The sequence below is a fragment of the Apium graveolens genome, chromosome 5, assembly GCF_009905375.1.
Source record: "Apium graveolens cultivar Ventura chromosome 5, ASM990537v1, whole genome shotgun sequence".
Taxonomy (NCBI): domain Eukaryota; kingdom Viridiplantae; phylum Streptophyta; class Magnoliopsida; order Apiales; family Apiaceae; genus Apium; species Apium graveolens.
In genome coordinates, this window is record NC_133651.1 from 144,987,278 (window position 1) to 144,996,298 (window position 9,021).

Here is a 9,021-nt window from a genome sequence, read left to right on the forward strand (position 1 = left end):
AATGATCACTTAACACGGATTGAGTTTTCTTATGATAATAGATCCTATGTCATTACCGAGATGTCGCCATATGAGATCCTTGAGGGAAGACAATGTCGATCTCCCTTATGTTAGGATGAAGTTGTAGAGCGCAAGATGCTCGGACCCGCAGTAGTCCAAAGGACCAGGGATATAATAGATCTAATCAGAGGACGGTTGGGAGTAGCCCAAGATGGACATAAGAAGTATGTTGATTTAACAATGAAAGGACAAAGAGTATGAAGGAGGGAACCTTGTATTGTTAAGAGTATTCCCTTAAAAAGAATTGATGAGGGTTAGAAAGAAAGGAAAGTTTAAGTCCACGAATTGTTGGATCCTTGGATATATTAAGACATATTGGGAAGTTAGCCTATGAGCTAGCCCTACCCCCGAACCTGTAGCAAGTTCATAACGTATTCCAAGTATCAATGTTAAGAAAGTGTAATTCAGATGCCAGATAAATAGGGGCATATGAGCGCATAGACATGCAACCCGACGTAACCTATACGGAGCAACCAGGAAGGGTTACAGAGTGAAAAGGAACAAGTGCTTAGGAGAAGGGTTATTAAACTAGGCAGAGTTTGGTGGTAGGACCACAATGTGGGAAAATTTACTCGAGAGTTAAAAAGTGCAATGCTAAGAGAGTATCCCTATTCATTTTCTATCTGATTCCGGGATGGAATCCTTTTAAGGAGGGGAGACTATAATAACCCCAATTTTTTGGAAAATTTTTGAAACCCTTATGAATAGTGATTTTGCATATTGTGCTGAATGAGAAAACTTTTTATGCCACACTATGTAGGGGTTCTGTTATGGATATTCTGAGATTTTATCAGTACTCTATATGGTATATAAGTGTATGTAAAGATCGTCAGAATCCAATTCCGAACACTTTGATTTTTCCCGAAAATCCACTAGATACGGAAAGAATTGAGTATAAGGTAACAGGATAAAAAGGATTTAAATTAAAGGATTATAAGAGAGGATCATAAAAGGATTATAATGTATTGAGAAAGGTTAAGGAAACCCAAGTAATAAGATCCCGGGTATGATCCCTCAAACGATAAACGAAAACGAAAGTTAAGCGAACCGTATAACAGATCAGCGGTCATTAGGCAAACAATTAGGAAGTTAATCAAGGAGGTTAGGGATGATGAGGTCATCCAACCAATAAGAAGAGGGCAAGTAAGGGATGATGACATCATAAGCATGACATAAGCATGACATAAGGGGAAGGAGATGTGGTTGATTTAAAACCACACAAAGTCAAGGTTAGAAAGGTAATTACCCAAAAAAAACAAAACAAAAACAACCAAGCTAGCCAAAACAAATCAAAGCAAACACAAAATTATTTCATTTCTTCAACATTGCTCTCGGCTTTTTCTTCTTTTCAAAGGAAGAAAAATCAAAAATCAAGTTCCAAGCATTGTTAAATCACAAGGTAATTATCTAAGGTTCCTTGTACATAGATATGGATATCCTATAAGTTTAAGCTTCTAATTCCTTCACAATCTCTTCCAATAAATCAAGGAAGAAGATGGTGAATAGTAACCTTCAAGAAATAACTTTGGTTTTCTTGATTTTTTATGAAAGTTCAAGTTAGCTTAAGCATAGATCAAGGCTTCCATGGGCATTCCAAGGATCTTTCATTGATTAATAGCTTCAAGGAAGGTATATCATCTCCAAACCCTAGCTTACTTTGTATATTAGGATGATTTTGGTTGTTATGGTAAAAGAGTAGCTTAATGCTTGTAGGTTTAGAGTTTGGGTTGGAGTTATAGTGAATTGAATGTTGAAACTTGTTGATTAGTAAAGGACTTAAGTACAATTTTAAATTCATGATTGAGAATAACATAAATTGGAGAACTTGAGGTTTTGGGGGCTGTTGTAGTGTGATATGGATGGATGTTGGTTGTATGAATGAATTGGGATTGATTGGTGGTTGAATTGGTTAGGTAAAATTTTGGGAAATCGCGTAAACATAGCCGTCGTAATGCCCAATTTACCGTAGACTATTTTTGTTCTTAACATCAGAACCCTTGAACTCACTGTTAGGTTTTTACCATTGCCATTTTTAGATAGTTCATGTTACGAGCTTTGTTTTGATATGTAGTTCGTTTGATTCCGATGTACGGTTTAGGAGAAACGACCGTTTTAAGTAACGGTGTTTCGCAACCGAACCATTACCACTCGCCTTACTTGGAAACATAGGTTAAAGACCTTAAAGGACTAAATGGGAGTATGAATCATTTATGTAAAGTGTATTAGGCAGTTGGTAAGACACTCGCAAAAGAATCGCCTTAAAACCCTTAATGGTTAATTTATTAAAAATGGTGGAGCCGAGGGTACTCGAGTGACTTAAGAGAATCAGTACGCGCAAAGCGAGCGTTAGAGTCTAATTTGGTTAAAGTATAGATTTACAAGTGACTTTGGTTTAATTCCAACTCACATGTTGTTTATAGGTTACCAGACTCGTCCCGAGCCATTTGTAACCCCCAGTCGCTCAGGCAAGTTTTCTACCCGTATAACTGTTGTTGTGATGTATATATGTATATGCATTGTCTTGTGATAAATGCATGTTGGTTAATTAGCAAATTCTTGCGATATATTGGAGCATGTGATATGGTATATATGCATGCCTGTTTCGTATTCTTGATTTATATATCTGTTGGTTCAAATGCTTATTAGTTTCATAATACCTATGCTAGAGATAAGCGGTAATTTGCATATACCCTTAGTAAAGGGGACCCCAAGGTGAACATTTTCTAAAACCGGGAGTCGATGTTCCCGAGTATATTATATATATATATATATTTAAATATATATATATATATTGATATAGTTTTCAAAACTAGTAATCGAATAAGGTTTATTCGATAACTTTTATTTATTTAATGAATATTATTACGAATATTCATTCGAGGGCTTATGACTCCTTTTATTTATTTAATGAATATTATTACGAATATTCATTCGAGGGCTTATGACTCTTTTATATTATTTATTGAATATTCTTCGAATATTCATTCGAGGACTTATAACTCTTTTATATTATTTATTGAATATTATTTGAATATTCATTCGAGGGCTTATGACTCAGTTTATATTGTTTAATGAATATTATTTGAATATTCATTTGAGGATCTATGACTCCGATTATTTGCTGTGATATATTCTTTATTTTATTAAAGAATAAGGTGTCGATAATCCAACTTATTTTCGATTATTCAAATAAAGATAGTACTTTCATATAAGTATATCTTTGGTTATTTAATATCCATTCCAAGTATGAGTTTTAAAACTTCTACTTCGAATATTTTTATAAGGATTATCTTTATGAGAATATTATTTAAATAATAATATTCAGATATTTCTAATATATCGGGACTGATTTATTTTAATAAATCAGCAGTACTCCAAACATTCTTAAAAATGTTTTCGAGTCTTCAAAATGATTTTTAAAGTTAGAGTGGACCCCAAAACTCATTTTTATATTTAAGATCTTCCTTTCAAAGGGGATTTAAATACTCGCTCAAAACCTGGGGGATCCAGCTCTGTGGTGTATTTTACATTCGCAACGTGCTTGCTGTTTTGAGAAAACAAATGAATTGATTACTTACCCAACGTTCGGGAAGTAAGCCCATCTAATTGAGTTGACCAAGACTTTCATGAGTACTATGAGTATGCTCATATATTGTTAATCAGTATACATATTATTTTGGTGGGCTTGTTGCTCACCCTTGCTTTCTTCTTTCATCACACAACATCAGATAGACAAGATGAATAGGACCAAGCTCCCAATTTGTGAGCGGATAGGAAACGTTCCGCAGTTTCCTATAGGTGTTGATGTTGCTGTAGCTGAGGTAGGAACTACCAATAGGCTAGGCTTTCAAGTTTTGATGTACCAGATTTATGTATATTTATGAATTGTAATAATGACAAAGAAATGTAAATTATTCAGAAACCCTTTTAAGGTGTATTGGCAGATAATTGTGAAATAAAATGACTTGTGATTATTTTTGGATATTCATCTCTGAGACTATAACTTGTGGTGTGTGTGTTTATTGTGGGGTCACAGTACAGAGTAGTTGATTATTTATTGAGATTGGGTGTTATTAAGGGAAATGGAACTCGTGACAACCCGGATCCCCGACCCCGGATTTGGGGGTGTTATAATTCAAGAGTTTGGCAAACCTGTCATATAAATCAGTTAATGATTCATCAGCTTTTGAATTAAAGTGCTCATACTCTTGAGTGAGTATAGTCTTCCTGTTCTTTTTGATGGATTCAGTTCTCTGGCATCTTGTCTCCAAAGCATCCCATATTTCCTTTGCAGTCTTGCATACAATTACTCTGTTTGACATGACATTGCCAATTGCACTATGAAGCAGATGCATTACCCTTGCATCCTTGGCAATATATGAGATGTCTTTAGTTGTGTAATCATCTTTCTCCTTTGGTATCATCTTTGCTGGTTGATCAGCAACTGCAACAGAAAGCTTGGTAGGCTTATATGGTCCATCATTGATTCTATCAGGGTATTCTGGATCCGTGGCTTCCAGAAACATAGCCATCTTTACCTTTCATATAGGATACTCAGATACTCTCGGTATGGGAACCCTAATACTCTCATATCGACTGTGGGTTTGATTGTTTTGAGTATCTTGAGTTTTGGTGGGCTTAGTTGGAGTTTGTGTTTCTTTAAACATGATTGTAAACTTGATCTCACTGTTTGTATATCAACCAGGACGGCTCTGATACCACTTGTTAGGTCACACAACACTATAGAAGGGGGTTGAATATAGTGTTTATACAATCAAATCGATTTAGAACACAAGTATGTAACAGTAATCAAGTTTATTCAATATAATAAGCTCTGTTACAAAGTAGGTTAAACTACTCTCTCAGTGATGAACAATATCAGTAAGAGCTGCTAGGTTACAATGAATAATGTTCTTGTGAATGATAACACTTATAGTGTAAACCCTAAGCTGTGTTTATATAGTACACAGTTACAAGATATCTTCTAATTGATATGGAATATAATTCTGTCTCCTAAAATATATCAATAGGATATTATCTTCTACAAGTCTTCTAGCTGTCCAACTCTTCATGCATATCTTCTTTTGTTTTAGTCCAGATCCTCTCCTATAAATCAGCTGCATTCCTTATCTGAAGTACCCGCACTTAAGTCTTGATATAAATCCTGACGGCCTTAAGTTCTGATATAAGTTCTGACTTCAGTAAGTTCTTATTTCCAGTAAGTCCTGATATTAAGTTCTAAAACTAAACACAACAGATTAGACATGACATCACAAATATATCTAACAACCTGAATAGTGTTCATCTTGACTAACTCTTCTTCAATATAGCTATTTCTGTTTTTGTACTTTAGATTTTCAGATTTTAATCTTTCATTCTCTAAAGTCTGATCTCTATAGCTAATATAAATGTTTTTCAGAAATAATCTTATCTCAGTAATATCTTCTGTATCAAAAGCAAGAGTTGATAGAGGTACCTCTAGTTTAGCAGCATCAAAACTGCTATCAGCATTTGCCATTAAGGCATAGTTCACCTCTTCTTCAGATTCTGAAGTGCCTGCCCGGTTTTTCTTCTTTGTGATAAGTGCCTGATCTTTATCACTTTTTCCTTTCTTACAATCAGGAGAGATGTGGCCTCTTTCACCACAATTGTAGCATTTGACATTTGAGTTGTCTCCTCTGTCAGACTTTCCTCCTTTGCCTTCAGTCTTTCTGAACCCTTTCTTGTCAGAACTTCCACCTTTCCTGGAAAACTTCTTACCCTTTCTGAATTTCTTGTAGGCTATCTTTGTGATACCCTTCACCATAAGAGCATACAGTTGCATCATCTATGCATCAACATCCACTTCAGATAAATTTTCAGGTTCTGAATCATCATCATCAGAATATGATGACTCTGAATCAGACTGTATAATGAGAGCCTTTCCTTTTGCCTTCCTAGAGACAATTGGCTTTTCTTCAGCCTTTAAAGCAACTGTCTTAGACTTCCCTCCATGCCTCTTCTTTTTTTGCTCCATCTCAAGTTCATGAGTCTTTAGCATCCCATAGATTTCATCAAGAGACATATCAGCAAGTTCATAGTTGTCTCTTATTGTAGTAGCTTTCAAATCCCACTTTTCCGGAAGAGCTAGTAGGAATTTCAGATTTGAATCTTCTGTATCATATTCCTTATCCACTAGTGACAGATCATTCAACAGCTTTGTGAATCTGTCATATGTATCAGTTAGTGACTCATCAGATTTTGAGTCAAAGTTCTCATACTCTTGTGTGAGTATTGTCTTCCAGTTCTTTTTGATGGCATTGGTTCCTTGACATCTCACTTCCAATGTATCATAGATTTCTTTTGCAATCTTCCATTCAATCACCCTGTTTGACATGACATTTTCAATTGCACTATGAAGCAAGTGTCTTACTTTTGCATCCTTGCCTAGTGAAGAGATGTCTTCAGTGGTGTATTCTCTCTTTTCTTTGGGAATCATCCTCTGTGGCTCATTCCTAACTGCAACAGAAAGCTTTGTGGGCTTGTGTGGACCATCATAAATTCTGTCTAAATATTCTGGATCTGTAGCTTCCAGAAACATGGCCATCTTCACACTCCATACAGGGTACTCAGACACCCTGAGTAAAGGAACCCTGATGGTTTCATATCTACTGGTGTTTTGAATGGGTTGAACCTTTGCAGGTTCTTGAGGGTCTGGTATTTTTGCTTGTTCAGACATGATTCATTATTTGTTTGGATCTTAACTGTTTGTAAGCTTAACAGATTTGCTCTGATACCACTTGTTAGGCCTCAATGATACTATAAAAGGGGGTTGAATATAGTATCTACAATCAGTTCGATTATGAACACAAGTATGTAACAGAAAACAAGTTTATTCGACATATTAAACTCTGTTACAGTAGGTTAATCTACTCTCTCAGTGATGTATGATATCATTAAGAGCTGTTAGGGTTACAATGAATAATATTCTCGAGAATGATAACACTTATAGTGTAAACCCTAACCTGTGTTTATAGACTACACGGTTACAAGATAACTACTAATTGATATGATAATGATTCTGTTTCCTAGAATATATCAATCAGAGATTATCTACTGCAATCCTATAGCTGTCCAATTCTTCATGCATATCTTTACTTGTTTAATCCAGATCCTCTCTTGTAAATCAGCCGCTTTTCATCCCTGAAGTGTATCCGCACTTAAGTTCTGATATAAGTTCTGACACCTTAAGTTCTGATAACTTCCTGTCTTCAGTAAATTCTGATTTCCATTTAAGTTATGATATTCTAATAATAAGTTCTGAAACTAAACAAATCAGATTAGACATGACATCACAAATATATCTAACAGAGAATCATGTTACTGTTATACTGGCATCAACCAGAGTTTCAGCATTTCAAAGTAAATTTTCTTGTGATGTCTTGCATTCCATACATATTTTCAATGTTTTGAAAAGTTTACATGCATTATTCTTTTCATGAGTTAACTATTATTTGGAATATTTTAGATACATTAGTAATTGATAATCTGCCGTCTACCAAGATTTATATCAACATTGATCATCCACAAGTTTTTCTCATGCGACAGAGGTACATTAAACTTTGAACGATACTTAATGTAGTTAAGCAAGACAATAAGAAAACTCAAATATTTTATCAATGATTTTTTCTGAATTATTTAAGAATATCATGTAGGTTGGAGGATATGGGTTACCTTACTGCCCACGCACCTTGATGATGAAATATCTCGAAGAAAGACATAGCTGCTGGAATTTACTATTCTATTTATCAATAAGACACTATTTCATCTATTTTATTATTTAATTCTGAAATGTCACTCAATATTAAGACATCCACTCTTCGAGTTTGGAACGAATATTAAATTCTATTCGTGAATTTATTGTCATTGTTAGCTTTCAATGTTTTTTTAACATTTTATGTGTCCTCTTAACTTTAATTTGTCATTAGTTTTAATATGTCTCTAATATAAATAGCAACATTTGTGTGATTATTGAAAATCCTATATAGCAGCAATGATAAATATATCTCCATAAAAAATTTATATTAACACGACAATAATGTTGGTGAATTATAAAGCGAAAATATCCAATTGCTGCAAAGTCGAAAGAAAATAATAATTTTTACAAACCAGCTTTTCAAAACTTTTTTTTTAGGATAAAGATCAAACCAATCTTTACAAGATGGCCATTTGACTCTAAAATACATAAAAAAAATTATTTTAAACAAGTTTGCCTTTATATGACTCTAAAATACATTACGAATTCATTACCATTCAGGAACATGCTTAGAATTAATTGTCTGGTTCAAATAAATCCATATGTAACAGTTTATTTTAACATCCATTCAGGAAGCATGCTTGGAATTAATTTACAAAGACAATAAATCCATGTAGCAGTTTTACTTAACATTAAAGTTATTTTAACGAAAGCTTATTTGTCTTGCCCAATTATAATATTTATATTATTAATGATAAATCTTCTATTAGTTCTGAAATATTGAAAAGATCATTAAGTTTTAGATGCCTGTCAATTACCTACAAAATCGTATATACGAAAAAATCTTGTAGAGGTGATAATTTACAATATATAACATATTTAAATAAAGCACCAAATATAATTGTCTAATATAACTTTAGATTATTATAATATAAATACATGTAACCGATAAAACTACGATTTATAAATATAATTTGATGAATTTTTTTGTGCACTATTGATTAAGTCAATAACGTATACGTGAGTTGTGATGGATTTTAAACACAGCGGGGCATGGCAAAACACTTTTACACATATAAAATCTGAATAAAAGCATATAAATCGTGAATAAAAATTTGAGGGATCGAATCTAACCTTTTAAAATAATTCGGAGACAACGACCAGAGATCCTTAGCAGTTGCTCCTCAAGTGTGAAGCACTCCACCGGTATCCACCAAGAAAACGAT